This window comes from Panthera tigris, chromosome B1 (genome assembly GCF_018350195.1).
Source record: "Panthera tigris isolate Pti1 chromosome B1, P.tigris_Pti1_mat1.1, whole genome shotgun sequence".
Classification (NCBI taxonomy): Eukaryota; Metazoa; Chordata; class Mammalia; order Carnivora; family Felidae; genus Panthera; species Panthera tigris.
In genome coordinates this window covers 194,920-210,456 of record NC_056663.1, presented here as the reverse complement: position 1 = coordinate 210,456, position 15,537 = coordinate 194,920, and the positions used below count along the sequence as shown (strand labels likewise).

Here is a 15,537-nt window from a genome sequence, read left to right as displayed (position 1 = left end):
ATCATGTGGTTCTTGTCCTTTCTTTTATTGATGTGATGAATCACATTGATTATTTTGCGGATATTGATCCAGCCTTACATTCTAGGTATAAATCCCACTTGGACGTGGTGAATAAAGTTTAAATGTATTGTTGGATCTGGTTGACTAATATCTTGTGGAAGATTTTTGCGTCCATGTTCATCATGAAAATTGGTCTATACTTCTTGTTTTTAGTGGGATCTTCATCTGGTTTTGGAATCCAGGTAATGCTGGCTTCATAGGAAGAGTTTGGAAGTTTTCCTTCCATTTCTATTTTTGGGACAGCTTCAAGAGCATAGGTGTTAACTCTTCCTTAAATGTTTGGTAGAATTCCCCTGGAAAGCCATCTGGCCATGGGCTTTGTTTTTTGGGAGATTTATGATTACTAATTCAATTTATTTACTGGTTATGGGTCTGTTCAAATTTTCTATTTCTTCCTCTTTCAGTTTTGGTAGTTTGTATATTTCTAGGAATTTGTCTATTTCTTCCTGATTTCCAATTTTATTGCATATAATTGCTGATAATATTCTCTTATTATTGTTTGTATTTCTGCTGTGTTGGTTGTGATCTCTCTTCTTTCAATCTTGATTTTATTTATTTGGGTCCTTTCCTTTTTCTTTTTTGATCCAACTGGCTAGTGGTTTATCAATTTTATTAATTATTTAAAGAACCAGCTTCTGGTTACTTTGATCTCTTCTACTGTGTTTGTTTTTTTCCTGTGTGTGGGGGAGGTTTTGTTGTTGTTTTTTGTTTTTGATTTTGTTTTCAGTTTTGATAGCATCGATTGTTGCTGTAATCTTTATCATTTCTTGTCTTCTGCTGGATTTGGTTTTTATTTGTTGTTCTTTTTCCATCTGTTTAAGGTGTAAGGTTAGGTTGTGTATCTGAGACTTTTCTTCCCTCTTTAGGAAGGCCTGGATTGCTATAAACTTCTACTTATGACTACCTTTGCTGCATCCCAGAGGTTTTGGGTTGTGGTGTTATCATTTTCATTGGCTTCCATGTACTTTTCAATTTTCTCTTTAACTTCTTGGTTCACCCATTCATTCTTTTTTTAATTTTATTTTTTATTATTTACAATTTACATCCAAATTCGTTACCATATAGTGCAAGGGTTATTTCATGAGTAGATTCCTTAGTGTCCCTTACCCATTTAGCCCATCCCCCCCCCAAACCCTCCAGTAACCCTATGTTTGTTCTCCATATTTATGTATGTGCTTCTGTTTTGTACCCCTCCCTGTTTTTATATTATTTTTGTTTCCCTTCCATTATGTTCATCTGTTGTGTCTCTTAAAGTCCTCATATGAGTGAAGTCATATGATTTGTCTTTCTCTGACTACTAATTTCACTTAGCATAATACCCTCCAGTTCCATCCATGTAGTTGTAAATGGCATGACTTCATTATTTTTGATTGCTGAGTAATACTCCATATTATACACACACACCACATCTTTATCCATTCATCCATCAATGGACATTTGGGCTTTTTCCATACTTTGGCTATTGTTGACAGTGGTGCTATAATCATGGGGATGCATGTGACCCTTAGAAACAGCACACCTTTATCACTTGGATAAATGCCTAGTACTGTACTGGCTGCATCATATGGTAGTTCTGTTTTTAGTTTTTTGAGGAACCTCCATACAGTTTTCCAGAATGGCTGCACCAGCTTGCATTCCACCATTCATCCTTTAGTAGGATGTTTTTTAGTCTCCAAGTATTTGTTATCTTTCCAAATTTTTTCTTGTGGTTGATTTCGAGTTTCATAGTGTTGGGTCTGAAAATATGCACGGTATGATCTCTATCTTTTTGTATTTGTTGAGTATAAGTAAACATAAAATTATTTATGTTTATTTATTTTTGAGAGACAGAGAGAGACAGAGCGTGAGTGGGGTAGGGACAGAGAGAGAGGGAGACCCAGAATCCGAAGCAGGCCTCAGGCTCTGAGCTGTCAGCATAGAGTCCAACACAGGGCTCAAACTCACAAACCACGAGATGACGTCCTGAGCTGAAGTCTGATGCTTAACTGAGTGAGCCACCCAGGCACTCACTTTAATGAAATTTTAAATGACATCCTTCAAAGTGAAGTTGCTACCAAACTCAGAAAGAAAGAAATGAGAAGAATCAATAAGTGATAAGAGTTTACTGCTGAGTTTTACTGTAATTTGGCTTTGGAGGCTTTTTGTTCATTGGCTGAAGTGAGCACAGCATATTTGCTTGCCGTTTACCACAGTGGAGAGTGGGCCTCTGGGATCCAAACCTCTTTCTGACGAATGAGCTGGAATTTTATAGGACCACGAAGATGAGTTTTGCTATTTCAAGGACTAGGAGTTATCTTTTATTTTCACAACTAGGTAATTATCACATCATTCAACTCTGCCCTCCAAGATATGTACAAAATACCCAACTATAGTTGAGAGAAAAAGGGTGATAGCCAATGTGTATAATCCTTTCCCTTAAATTTTTTTTAAAATTATTCCTTATGAATTCTTAAAAAAATTTTTGTGAGAGAGGTCATGAGAGTGGGGGAGAGGGGCAGAGGGAAAGAGAGAGAATCTTAAGCAGGATTCATGCTCAGTGTGGAGCCCAACACATGTCTGGATCGCATGATCCTACAATCATGACCTGACCCAAAATCAAAAGTCTGATGCTCAACTTACTGAGCCACCCAGGTGCTCCATAGTCTCTTTCTCCCTGAATGGTGAATAGTGAATTTTCAATGTGAATGGGGGGATAAACACATACATACATACATACATACATACATACATACATACATACATATGTATACCACTAAGAAAGCCATTTATGAGTTGTTAGACATGAACTATTTTCCACCATCTTTGTCTTCTAGTTATATTCATGCCTCAAGGTGTTTGTTCATTGCAATGCACGATCTTGCTGTGTGAGGTACAAATTGTTGTGTGATCAGTTTTCCGTGAAAGTCTTTCCTCATATCTGCCTTAACCACAAGATGCAAATATTGAATTCGAGGATGTAGAGCTAAGAACCTTGAGGTCCAATAACCGTCAACTAGAAGGTATATTTTCTGTTGGGGAGAAATCCCCATATGATGGCAATGACTTTGCATTGGTAAGGGAAAGAATACCTTTATGCCTTCATGGTTCTTGCCCTTTTTCTGTCTCACCAAAATCAAGACTCAGGTCATGTGCATGTTTATTGAGAAAACACCTTTTTTTTTTCCCCCAGAAGATAAAAAGGTATTGGAAGACAAGTGTAATGCATTGAGGTCTGTGAAAGCCACAAAGGAACAAAAGTTAAACAGCTGAAGGAGAAAGCACATAACCTGGAAGAATTTTATGAACAAAGAAAAGTGCCTACAGAAAAGTAAGATGGGGCGCCTGGGTGGCTCCATCGGTTGAGTGTCCGACTTCAGCTCAGGTTACGATCTCACGGTCCATGAGTTCGAGCCCCATGTTGGGCTCTGTGCTGACAGTTCGGAGCCTGAAGCTTGCTTTGGATTCTCTATCTCCCTCTCTGCCCCTCCCCAACTCACGCTCTCTCTTTATCAAAAAATGAGTAAACGGTAAAAAAAAAAATGTAGAAAAGTAAGATGTTCATGTGAGAACTGTCACAAGGACTGCGTTGTATGAGAGAACGTGGTGGCCAGTAGAGATAATTGTATTTCTTTTGGAAATGGGTCCAGAGCATTTTTGCCAAATACATTTAGTAGAATTGTGCCTGCCCTTCCTATCTTGCTTTCTGTAATGTAACCTGCATTTTCCTTTCTGTCCTAAGTGCTTGTCACACATTGGGTCATGTATTTGGGGTGGAAGAGGGAAGGTACCATCATGAATAACGTTGATACCTGGATCCACTCTGGATTCACCTACACTGTCCTATAGGTTTCAATCGCATCACACTGTTTTGTCATCCAGCAATTAGGTCATTTTTCTTCAGGACCAGACATGGGTCAAAAATGTGTGGGGAAAAATTGAATTATCTTGCTGGAGAAACAATGGAAGTTGCTTTCTGGAAAGTGGGTAGGGGTGCCAGAAGCACTGGATCCCTATATCCATTCTGCCAGTGAGATTGTTCACTGCAGGCCCAATCCCTAAGAAAGTCAAGTTGTTTCCTGTCCCCTGATTTTTTTAGTGTAACTTTTCTGAGTCTTGACCAAAGCCCACAGCTTCACTAGGGCTCATCTTTGCTGGCCACCCCTGAACTACACTTGTTTACTTCTAAGTCTGTGCCCATAAAGTTGTCCAGCTTCTTTGCCATTCAAATGTATGTCCCCCATATCAGAAATGAGTTCTAGGGAGTTTGGGTCCAACTGCCAGGCTGGCTTTGTCCTGGGCTTGCCTCTTCTCCATCTTGGTGTTGTGTGTTTTCGTGGGGTTGTTAGATATTTGGTGCATTCAGTCACACGCTTCTTCCCTTGTACAGTATTTCCTTTTGTTCTCAGGAGGATATCGGGGACTTTAGAGTCCCTCACTCATGTTGGAAAGTGAAGTCTTCCTTCTCTTCCCTGGAGACTCACCTTTATGTTAGTCCTTCCCACACCTGGGGTTAGCACCTGCTCTGTCTCACTGGCATCTTGTTTTTGTTAATTCATAAGCTCTTTCTGTGAGTGGGTACAGCACCATGGCCACCTCTCTATCTTCAACCCCTTACAACAGAGCCACTACATTACAACCACTCCAGCAAGCATTTGCTGAAGGACTGCCTGAGGGGCCAGAAGGAAATGCATGTGACTTTCTCTGTCTAGTGCTTTTGTGTCTGTTTCTAAGAGATTTTCAATTTTGCATGTGATTCTTGAGAACATCAATGTCAAGTTGAAACCGTCTCAATCAACACCACAAACAAATTAGTCTGAGGGCAACACAGCCACCCAGCCTTGCCAAGCATTGCCTTTTGCTGCCTTCAATATCAATGGAATGAGTCTTGTTAAAGTAGATTTGGCTCCATGTAGTTGAGAGTTTTCCATCTGAAATCTGTTTCCTGGAAGTAAACCCAGACTGTGACACTTCATATCAGGTGGTATTTCAGGAGATGTTGTCACTCTAAGATTGGCCTTTTCCTCCACCAGAATAGGTGAAGGTGGAGGCAGGGGTTGCAATCTTGAATTCTTGCGATGTCTGGGAGTGAGCTGCAATGTTGGTGAAGCCATATCCTGGCAGGTCGTCTTTCAGGGTGATTGTCTGTGTCATGGTACAACTTTCGGCCTGAGAATTGGGGCTCCCCATGGAAGTCTAAGACTAGTGATGATCCCCTGCTTCATCCTAATGGGTACAGTTGGCCAGACATGGTTTTTCACTCACTGATGAAATGAGTCTTCACCATCTCAAACAAAAGACCAACTCTGGGAAGGCACAAAGTGCAATGTTATTTGATGACTTTATGATAAAGGAGAGGAAACAGAAAACTAGAAAGACAGTTCCCATAGCATAGATGTGGCAGCAGACAGAAGTTTAATTTTCTTTAACTTAAATGGGGTGTTCACTTCATTTCTCTGATTGGGTTGTCAGTCGGTGCACTTATGGGAGAGGTGGGGGAAGGGATATTTGCATAGGCCTTCAAGAGTGCTGGGAGGTAAAAAGGGGGATCTTCTGGACCTTCTGGACCTCCTTATTGTGTATATATCTTTCCCATTTTAGGAAGCTGAAAATGACACTGAACCGGCGGCAAAGAAGAATCAGCTGGCAGCTGCAGGTAAAACTTGAAAATAGCTACAGAAGGGGCACTGGGGTGGCTCAGTTGTTTAAGCGTCCAACTTCAGCTCAGGTCATAATTTCACAGTCTGTGACTTCAAGCGTCGTGTCAGGCTCTGTGCTGACAGGTCAGAGCCTGAAGCCAGCTTCGGATTCTGTTACCTCTCTCTCTTTGCCTCCCCTTCTCATGCGTGTGCTCTTTCTCTGTCTCAAAAATAAATAAACATTAAAAAAAGAAAATAGCTACAGAAGAAATAAACAAGTACAAGTGAGTTCAGCTACGAATTACCAACAGCTCATGAATCCACTGTTCATTTTTTTGTTTTTAATCTTTTTTGCAATGTTTAAAGTCAACATAGTAATATAAACAAAAATTCAGAGGACATATGCATAGAGTATTAACAGATAAAAAAGGTAAGTTTTAGAAAGAACAAAACAATTGAGTGTCTGAAAATTTGCGGATCTCAAGTAGTGGGCAGACTGTGTGGAAACTTTGTCCATGCCAACATTCCTTGGGGGTGGTGTCAATTGTCACAATGTATAGGAAAACAGTGTGTCATACGATGAATCATATCCTTCAACATGGTAGTGCCATTTCATTGCCCTCGTCTTTGCAACCCTGGGAAACATGGTAAGGATATAAGTTAATGAAGAATAGAGCTTTATGATAACAGACACTTGTCACATGATGAGTTATGGAAAGATTGAAAATGGGAAGGAATTCTATGAACTCTGAACCCTATGGGAATGGAATAATGAGTAGGGAAAGGATGTAACAATAGCTTTGATCCTACTGTACATTGATAATCATGTGCAAAGTGTTTCATGTATAAGAATAAATTGTATCAGGAGACAGATATGAGGTTGTTGGGAACGTGGGCAGATTATTTAAAATCATACCCAATATTGGGCCTTATCTGACAAGAGCAATTGTAACTCACAGGCAACAAATTGAACAAACACAGGAATAGTTGCAGCAGGCAGAGCTCACCTTTAGATACCATGTAACCTGAGTTCTGCCTGACATACTGAACCCTTAGCACCTCATGCGGGTGAGAGTAGTGGCCCTTGGAATCCCTAACCACGGGCTTTTCATTGTTGGCTTTTTCAGATCGCAGTTCATGAGAAGAATGCTCAGGACAACTAGGTAAGTGTTTTCTTGTTTCCTCCGCTTTCTTTGGTGCACAGTCTGACACGACTGAAGGTAGATGTGTTTTTTCTCCCCCAGATCAAGACTCAGATCTGGGACAGGAAGATGGCGGAGCAGGGCAGGGAGGTCACTTACTTGAAATACAGGTGTGGTCATTTGACTTGCGTTTTTATGGGTGTTTCCAGGGATGACACCCGCGCTGTTTGTTGTCTAGTAGACGACGTGGTGTTGCAACTCTTATAGAAGTCCATTATTTTTCTGTATCCAAGACTGAACTGGATGGGAGCAAAGAGGCTGCCTGAGGGATACACAAGGCAGAAACCAATGGCTGCAAGACCAGAGACGCAGAACCCTCCAAGGAGAGGTAAGGAGCATGTTGTGATGTGCCGCAGTTTAATTTCTGTTGTGCAGCCTGTTCCTGTTGATGATCATCGTGTGGTCTGGAAAGAATCACAAGCACTAAGGACATCAGGTGGTCTGAAGGGGTGACAGAAGGGTGTTCTCCTCTGGTGCCGCAGGCAGTGAGGCACTTGTCCCTGTGACTGGTGGAACTCATGCCCCTCCTCTGACTGTGACCCTCCCACCTCCTCTAGAATCCCCCTGTCTGAAGAGCCTGGAAAGGATGACAGGACATGGGCCTCATCCTTCTTCCCACCCGGACTCAATGTGAAGACTTTAGTTTATTTGAGAAGAAGGTCATTTATTCACTATTTTTAACGGTCTTTATTTTTGTTTGTTTTGGGGAACTGTAGCCCTACATCCCTAAATTCAAGTTCCATAGAGCTTAGCTTAGTCCTCTGATGGTATCAGTGCAACTCTGCAGCTTCACTGCTAAATTCTCATAGTTTTCCTTTTCTCAATAGTGTAAAATTAGTCTTTCGTTATACAACAACTGCTCTCATGTGGAAGACAGCTTGTAGATAAGCTGAGAGATTGAACAATTTGCTGAAGTCTGAAGAAATGCACTTCTTCTTGAGGATTCATTGAGGATATACACCAAACCAGTATTCTCAATTTTATTCTTTTTTTTAATGCTTATTTATTTTGAGAGAGGCAGAGACAGAATGCCAAGCAGGCTCCACACTGTCAGTGAGGAACCCAACGCTGGGCTTGAATTCACAAGCTATGAGATCGTGACCTGAGCCAAAATCAAAAGTCGGATGCTTAATCCAAGCATCTTCATATTTGTTCTTGATCTGTAATAAAATCGTGATTTCCCATGAGGTTTACTGAGAAACCTCTGTTTTACTGATGAATTCTAAATTGCTAGTTGTGCCTGACCTGTCCACAGTTATGTGATTAATTACAAAACAACATGAACTAGGGCACCGTGAGGTCTTTATCAAGGTGAGGGGATGGTTCTCCCCCTTATCTTTGGGGGTCACCTGAGGCATGTGGGATACCCTCTGCCTCTGGTCAGGGACCTGAGTGTAGGGAAATTTTAAGATATTTGAGGAATGAGATGAGGGATTGTTTTCATTCTGCACAGTCCTCTAAAAGCAGAATAAACCTCTGTCCCTTCTAGGGTCTTTAGTAGATCGAGAAACTGCTGAAACCTCTGTGAGTTACAGCAGCTCTGACTGTACCAAGAATGCAGACAAGGACAAGGTAAATGCCAGGGCCATTATCAGTTGTAACTCTTTTGGGAAACCCTCATCTTTATGTATAGCACGCTTTCCCGGCCTTGTCTCGTTTTGCGTGTTGTGTTATATGTCTGTTTGTTATTTGTTTTCCAAGTGCACACTCAACCCAGGGGCCCACAGGCTTCTCAATTTTTAGTCTGTCAGCTTTCTGTGGTAAGTTTAGAAGCCAAAAGCGCTTACAGACTGAGTACATTAAGGTTTTTCCATGAATTTCAGGAAATAATGAGAGGAGGATGACCTCACACTCCAAACAGAAGTCTCCTGGCCTGGGTGACCCCTTCGAGACCTCACCTCTGTGGGAACAGTGTGGTTGCTGCGTCTTCCTTTCTTGATTTGGCTAGGAGATGAATCTGTTAGAAACGACATCATGACTCCAACTTTATATTTTGTGCCCTGTGCCATTTAGAGTGGTCCTAGATAAAGTCAATGTCATCACTCATCACCTTCCCGTCTTGGTTGGTAAATGATTTGTCTGGAATCCTTCCAGCTATACCTTAGGTAAACATTGTTTGAACACTGTGTCCTTCAATTGTGTTTCTATAAGCAGTTTCTGGTTGTGTCCCCCGTCACAATTAGAGTTGATACAGTCTCATGACACATACCAGGAGTTTTATACCAAAACACTTGCATAAAATCTGTTATGTGAATTTCTCCCTCTTTTTTTCTGTTGCACATAATTACTCTGTGTCCTGAAGTATGCTTAAAGTCAGAATTCCCTATGATTTAAGATGAACACATCTGAGCTTTGTAGACATTCACCACAAGTAACGTGTTCCTCACAGAAGACTCTCATTCCTTACAAGATTCCAGGCATCCTCCACTCCCCAGAGGTCTCAGAGGCCTGTGACAACACTTCAAGAGGGAAGACTCCTTTCTCAGGGAGAGGAGCAGAGGAGGCACAGTGAGGGTCAGGCTTCAGAACTTTTTGCCAGGAGTGGCTGTGATTCCATGAGCAGAATATGAGTCGTTTATTCCCACTCATTTTTTTGTGTTCTTAATATAGCAAAAGCAGAGCATCTTGAGTCGCCATCGAGGAGGGATGAAGGGTGAACCTGGACATTGATGGCTGCCTGTCTGGAGAATGCTACTTCATTAGTCTGTAATTACTTCTGTTAAACCTCTAGGACAGGACACTTGCCATTTTACTTCTGCAGACCTGGGCAGTGATGTGTGGTGGCCATAGGTTAACCTCTTGCATCTACTACCCCAAGCTGTAGGTGGTATCCAGTGTCAGGGACAGAGTTTTCAGGTAGTGATGCTACTCTCTTGGATCCTGGTGGCAGAGAATGTGGCAGGTGCTGACGCATTCTTCTCTGGGTTACAGCTGCTTTTGGTATTGGTTCTCTTCTCTGGCATATGGATATAGCTGTCACTTCTGCAGGGCAGTCTGGATCCTGGGGATCTCCTCTGTTAACTGGACGATTCTGCATGCCTCGCCCCCATGGACTATTAGGCACATCCACCTCCTGAACCTTGGTAGCCCTGAGGCCACCCGGAACCCCTCCACCTGCAACACTTGGTAAGATGATCTGAGCACTAGAAGTTGACTTGTAAAACACACTCACCTTATTTTTGTTGCTGTTAAGTCTTGGGCCAAGGTGCAGAGGCGGTACCACAGACCATTGTGATGCAAGGGGAATGTGTCTGTTGCCATTACCACATTCCTCAAGTTTCTTAGGATCTCATCTTTGTCATTTCCCCCCACCATGTGTTGGTACAGGTGTCTCTTGTGGAGAAGGAATGGGGCTGTATGCAGAAAAGCAGACAGAGCGCTTCAACAGAAATGCCCTGTACACAGTCCACGTGCTGGAATCTGTGAGGCCTGAGGTACAACGTTACGTATGTCCATCCAGTTGTGCCCCAAGCCATCCATAATTGTTCGACGAATGATGAATACATCTGAATCAGGGCTTTCAGGGGTGTTCATCAAGTTATACAGGATGGTTCTTCAAGTTCTTCTTGGGGATCACTGGAGGCATGTGGGATACCCTGTGCATGTGATTTGGGATCTGACTGGGGCAAAGAGTTTAAGTTGTCAGAAGTATGAGGGGAGGGTGTTTTCTTTTTGATCTCCAAACAGTCTACTCAAATCAGAATAAACCTCCATCCCTTCTAGGGCTTTTTGCAGGTCCAGAAGCAGGTGTCACACCTAAGAGTGACATCGACACTGGCTCTGCCAGAACCGCCAAGAAGCACAAAGTAAATTCTGTGGCCCTTTTCAGTTCTAAGTCTTTATGGACAGCCACATCCTTCTGTACAGGACACTCTCCTGCCATTGTCTCTGGTTTGTGTGTTGTATGGTAGGTCTGCTGTTTTTGTTTTTTTCCCAAATGCAAAACCTTTACCCCTGAGTCTTCGGGCTTCCCTGTGTTCCACCTGGCATCTGTTTGTGGTAACTTGAGCAGCTAAGCGTGCCTAAGGGTGGGGACCATAGGGCTTTTCCAATGTGTTCCTGGAATAAATCAAGGAGGATGACACCACACTCCACTTGGAAGTCTCCTACCTTGCCTCATTCTTTGTGGATCTCCTCAATGTGGAATCATTACTCTTGCTGTTTCTTCCCCTCCTGTTTCCTTCTATTGAGGGTTTTACTGTGGTCAGAAAAATCTGTGGGTATCCTTACAACTTGAAAAGGCGAACTCCCTTCACTCCAACTTTTATTTTTGTATGTGTCATTTAGAATGGTCTTAGACAAAGTAAATTTCATACCCATCAGCATTTTGGTAAACATGCTGCGCAGAATCCCTTCAGGTGTGCCCTGGGCATAAATACTCTGAACTATAAGATGTGGCATATTTGTCATAGAAAACATGCACTGAAACTTAAGTTGTGAAGAGAAAAAATTCAAAATTACTTGTGTGGCAAGTCCCCACCATGTTCTTCACTTGTGTTCACATGAGCATGTTCTCTCGTGTCCTGTGTCACAGGTACAGCTAAAACTTGGAAACTTACACCAGACATCAAAGTGCATTTGTGTTAATTTTGTCTTTTAGAATTTCAGCTCATTTTTCCAGAGGACACAATTACCCTGCAAAGTGTACTGCACTTAAGCTGAGAAGTACCTCCGAAGTAAAATAAATTAGCTGAAACCAACTAACATGTATAGGTTACCCGTTTCTCTAAGAACATGCTTTCCCAGGTCCTCTGCAGGCCCTCAGGATCTCCATCTCCCCATGTGTCTCTGTGCCCATGGATAGCACTTGCAGAGAGGAGGAGAACCCATTGTCGGGACAGAAGTAGTTTGGGCACAGGCAGGGGCTTAGAGGCAGAGCTTTGAGCCACGAGGGCTATGATTCCATGTGTGGACACTGGCATTGTCATTCCTTCTCATTCTGTAGTTCTTCAGATACACCATAAACAGCCTCTGTGGTGGAGCGGGATGAAGGGTGGATGGTGATCCTGGACACAGATGTCTTCCTCTCTGGAATATGTTACTTTGTTAATTTGGGGTTCAGTCTATAAATCTTCCAGGAAAAGGACCCTTGCTGTTTCTACCTTTCCAGACACGTGGAGGCACTAGTTTATCCCAATCACATCCATTCCCCACCCCAAAGCTGTAAGTGGAACCCAAAGTATGGGTAGAGATTTTGGCGCTGCTGTTGCCCTCTTGGAACCTGGTGGTGGGGAAGCTAGTAGGATATGAGCACTGCTTCTTTGGGTTTCCACTTTTTGCTGGTGTTGGCGCTCTGTTTGGTCCTATGAACATACTTCTCATTTCTTTTCTGCAGGCTATTTTGTATGCAAGAAGGCCTGGTCCTTTCCCAGGATCGCCTTGCAGGCTGTACCCCATGGACCACTCTTCACCACCAGTCATGGGCTATAGGCCACATCCCCCTCCTCCACCAGCTCCTCCATCTACTATATTTGTTAAGATGACCTGAACTGGATGAGTGGCTGGTAAAGTATATTCATCTTCTTCATGATTGACTTTGTGGCAATGATGTAGCAATGGTTGTGAGTCTTGGCAATCCAACTACAAACTGCCTGAGGACACTGTAGCATATCTCAAGTTTCTCAGGACATACATACAATGGGCAGTGTCATGTCCCTGTAATACAGTGAGCTATATGTTTCTCTTGTCAAATGAAAGAGGATGTTTTACACAAAAGCAGACGTATCAGCAGTACTGGTGCGTATTTTGGAGACACAGTGTTTTGAGTTCTGTAAAGAATGAGGCGCCCCCCTAACTTTTAGAGCATCAGGTTTCCTGTGTGAAAGAGGGACAGTCATTAAACGATGCAGACCTTGTGATCACCATAATGGAAAAACCAGTGAAGGATCCAGTACAAAAATGGGGGAACCTTGCATCATACAGGAATAGAAGGGAAGTTGAGCACAGTAAGCAGAGTTTGAGGAGGTGCAGAGAGGAGGGTGTTGGAGTCAGCTAGATGCAGTTGGAGGTCATTCCTGGCCACAGCCTGAGCAGGGAGTCTGAGGTCCATACAGAACTGCTATGTGGGATCGCTCAGTGCACAATGCAGTGTTCATCTCCAAAATGTCAGTGTGTTGCCAAAGTGCACGCAGGTAATCATCTAAAAAGATTGTTGTCTCCCTGGATTTTCCTGAAGGTTCTGGATATTTGTGGGGGGAAAAACCCTGGAGATATGGGGAATTTAACTTGGTCTTATGAAAATGCTGTATGCCCAAGTTCATATCCCTCAGTGAGACTCAAAGTGGAGACAGAATCTAGATCAGCTGAGTGCCTGCATTGGCCTTCAGCCTGGGTCAACCTACAGTTCAGAGCTGGCCAGATGCCACCCCTGCTGGACCCCTGTCATCACCCTGACTATAGCTTTGCATCTCCTCAAACTTCTCTCACAATATCCTGAGGCTTTGCCTGTGTTCCTGCGGTCTCAGCCCTAATACCAGTTCTCAGTGGGACCTACACAGAGCCTCAGCTGTGTTATCTGTGAAAACAGGGGTAATATTTGTTTCTAAGAACAGGAGAAAAAGAGACATTCAGTGCATAAAGCATCTGCAAAATCTCTGGGAAGTGTCCCCTCACGCTTCTCACAGTTTCAATGAAGATATCTCCACACAATGATCCTCCAAAAAAGATGGTCACAGGAGTTCATTAAACTAAGACTGTTAACAACTCAGCTCAGGGAGTGGGAATCACTGTTTTGAAAAATCAGTCCCTCGTTTTTCTATTAAAATTTGGGCCTTGTCACACAATGAAAGAAAAGATAATTATGAGAATGTGTACATTCAGAGACCTAGATCTGAAGACAATCATTTTCTATTACACGTAATCTCACAGATGCAGCCACACACTAAAGTATTCATTTGATGCCACAGATAAACTACAGAAGACAGAATGCATGTAGGAAAACATAAAATCACAGGGAAAAAAACCAAAATCTCTTTGCCTATAGGACAAATCTTTTGAAATTTGAAGAGGACTGTGCACGGTGAAAGACTATGGTGATTATATACACATTTTAATAAGATGTCAGATCTACCTAAATGGTTTCCCTGCCCATCATGCACCCTACAGTTTGTCCTTCCTACTGTCCCCTAATCCACCTTTCATCGTCTTGTCTCTGTGTCAGAGTCTGCTTCTGGGACCATCTACTCTCACTCCCCCATCGAGTGCACACAGTGGGGTTCCTGTACACACAGGTAACAAAGTGGCAGAAATGGTGGTGACGGAGGATAGAAGCAAGATCACCCTTTGTGCAGGGGAGCCCGAGGAAGTTTTCCGGGGTGATGGAAACTTCCTATATCTAGATTGATGGGGTGCTTATGCTCAATTATTTTGGAAATATTCCCTGACTCCATGGTGCCTTGGGGTCAGATAGACAGGTATCTGTCCTTAGGAAATGGCTATGTTCTAATGGTGGAGAAGGATGAGGGACCAGCATTGACTGTGAAGAGGAGTGAGGGTCAGACCCACGCCCAGGATGCCAGGTCTCCACAGACAGCACCACGTGTAGGAGGACTCTGAGGAGTAGAGATTTCTTGTCAGACCCATGAACTACATAATCCTCCTGCAGTTTCCTCACTGAGCGATGGACAGAGCAGAGGCCAACAGCTGGAGGACACTCTGATTATGGCTGGAGTGGAGCAGTGGGTCTGGGGGATTGAGTCAGGGAAAGGGACAGGCAGAAGGTAGTGACAGGGAGTTTGAGAGACAAATGGAAGAGAAGAGAAGTGACCCTTCTCTGCTGACTTCACCGACATTTCTGAGTGACCAAAAGAGATCCTTGTCTCCCAGGGAAGGGAAGAGGGCTGGCAAATAGAGTGACATTCTCAGCTCAAGTGCCCACGTTATCTGCCTTGCTCTTAAGTACCTAACACAGGAAGCATGTGCTTTCTGTCATGATTGGAACTGCACTCGTACCATTTAGTGAAAATCAATCCAATTATGAATCCCTAAGCATTGAAGAACTGCAATGAAATTAAGTGAATAGACTGAAAGATACAACACAGGATAAAGTCCAAAGGTACACCGACTGCAATACTTACGGGAACACAGTCTATCAGAAAAGGAGGTAGGTACCCCAGTGCAGGTATTCGGATACGTGGGCAATATCTGAAAAGGTAAATATATATGTGTATGTACACACACACACACACACACACACACACACACACACACACACACACACACTTTCCTTACTCAAAAGCAACACTAGCGCTAGACACAAAGAGATCATGATTTAAGGTTTAGAGAGAAACCATATGACTTCATGGTGCTGTACCCATGAGATCAAGTCTCATCAAATTATACCCTTTAATTTGAGGCTATTTGTTTTATGTAAATTATACCTCATTAAAGAGAGTCTCAAAGCACAAAATACTAGAAGCAAATGTGGGAACGTTCTTTTCTAATCCTGAAGTGAATGGGTGATAGTAGTCTGTCTGCCCATGTCTCAAAAATCAAAAATAATAAGACATTTCAAAAATTAATAATAGCAGAGTAAAAGAACCCTGAGCTCACCCTGTCCCATGTTTTCAACTACATAACTTCCACATCCAAGTCCATGAAACAGAGATCAATCCAAAGACTGGCAGAACAAACTCCACACCTAAATAGAAGCTGCATCAGAA

General features: G+C 42.8%; 1 long non-coding RNA gene across 1 annotated transcript in view; it reads left to right on the top strand.

Moving 5' to 3' along the window:
- Positions 1–9,937, top strand: part of LOC122237805 — an 86,423-nt gene extending 76,486 nt beyond the window's left edge. Inside the window, exons 5-9 of the long non-coding RNA XR_006216442.1 lie at positions 3,230–3,367; positions 5,638–5,692; positions 6,803–6,838; positions 7,027–7,205; positions 9,866–9,937. This is a non-coding gene — a long non-coding RNA (uncharacterized LOC122237805). The remainder of the gene's footprint in view (positions 1–3,229; positions 3,368–5,637; positions 5,693–6,802; positions 6,839–7,026; positions 7,206–9,865) is intronic.
- Positions 9,938–15,537: the final 5,600 nt, after the last annotated feature.